This window comes from Rhinichthys klamathensis, unplaced genomic scaffold (assembly GCF_029890125.1).
Source record: "Rhinichthys klamathensis goyatoka isolate OS25496 unplaced genomic scaffold, OSU_Roscu_1.1 h1tg000168l_1, whole genome shotgun sequence".
Classification (NCBI taxonomy): Eukaryota; Metazoa; Chordata; class Actinopteri; order Cypriniformes; family Leuciscidae; genus Rhinichthys; species Rhinichthys klamathensis.
Genome location: NW_026606699.1, coordinates 1,707,203 through 1,708,464, shown reverse-complemented (window position 1 = coordinate 1,708,464; position 1,262 = coordinate 1,707,203). Strand labels below are relative to the sequence as shown.

Genomic DNA, 1,262 nt, shown 5'->3' with positions numbered 1-1,262 from the left:
GATCACACGTTGATATGTCTGAACACCTTGCTCAATGTTGTTGTGAAATCGAGTCATTACCCCGTTTGTTGGTGCGACCATGGACTTCTGGATGCTGTTGTTTGACTGACACAATGCCTGCATTTAAGAGAAAATATAAAATAAGAAATGTTTTTCTACATGTTCTAACTTACTGACTGAAACCTTTGTTATTGGGTTTAGTTACAGTAAACACTGTCCTAGAAAGAAATATTTAAAAAAATCCCTGTCCTTTCAATTCATTGCTTGTAAAGAATTAGTTTGTCGCTCTTACCAGAGGAAAAGGGTTGGGCTCTTCCTCAGGGTCACACTTACATCTATACCTTAAGTTTAAAAATGAGTCGTTTAAGAAGTATTGATGCAGCTTGGAGTACGTTAAAGCATTTATATTTTCACTGGTAAAAACAAATCTTCCAATGCACATTAAAAAGCCATAACTCATATGAAATAAATACATACGGTAATGATCCATTGTAGTTTTTCATCAACCCACATTTCTTACAGCATGCTGTAGCCTATGGTGTGATGAGAAGAATATGCCTTTTGTCACATATTTTCAATTCATTAGTATTTCCTTTTGCTATTTATCTATAAATATAACTTTATTTAGATTACCAAAACAATATTACACTAACCAAAATGTAATTTACATTTACAACATTTTTTTTCCCAACCTTCATTTATTTATTTATTTATTTAATTAAACTGAATTGTCTAAAAGAAATTGATTCAAAGAAATTTTAAAGAAATTTATTTTTTACACAACAGCAAAGAATGAACACATAAATAAACTTTGTTTCATATAAATGTAATTCGCTATTTCCTTACCATTTTATTTGGTAATGTTCCTCTTCAAAGTTGTGAAGGCAAAGTGACGCAGCTTATTTCCCACAGAGATCTATATAACCGAACGTCAGAAACTCCGCCCATCTGTCAATAGGTATGTTCAGAATGCAGCCGAGAAAGAAACAGTGATGAAACAAGTTCATGAAGGAGAAACTTAACCTTTTTTTTAACCCTTTAAGGCAATTACAAATATATCTTGTATTAGATCATTTTTGACAATATGGCAAACACCGTTTCATCTAAGTTGGATATGGTAAGATGGTGACCCCCCATTTTTCCATTTCATCTGAATTCAACATTTGTGAGATTTAGTCAGTCATAAACAGTTTAAGTGTGTATGTCAGGTTACATTTTTTTTTAAGATATATTAAATAAGGGTTAGATGTCTGAGTGAAAAT

The 1,262-nt window shown here is 31.8% G+C and overlaps 1 long non-coding RNA gene across 1 annotated transcript; it reads right to left on the bottom strand.

Annotated features, from left to right (window-relative positions):
- Positions 1–942, bottom strand: LOC130091499 (uncharacterized). The gene is made up of 4 exons (XR_008807821.1): positions 847–942; positions 478–533; positions 293–341; positions 1–117 (listed from the first exon to the last, which is right to left on the bottom strand). It is a non-coding gene; the product is annotated as an uncharacterized LOC130091499 (long non-coding RNA).
- Between the last annotated feature and the right edge of the window lie 320 nt (positions 943–1,262).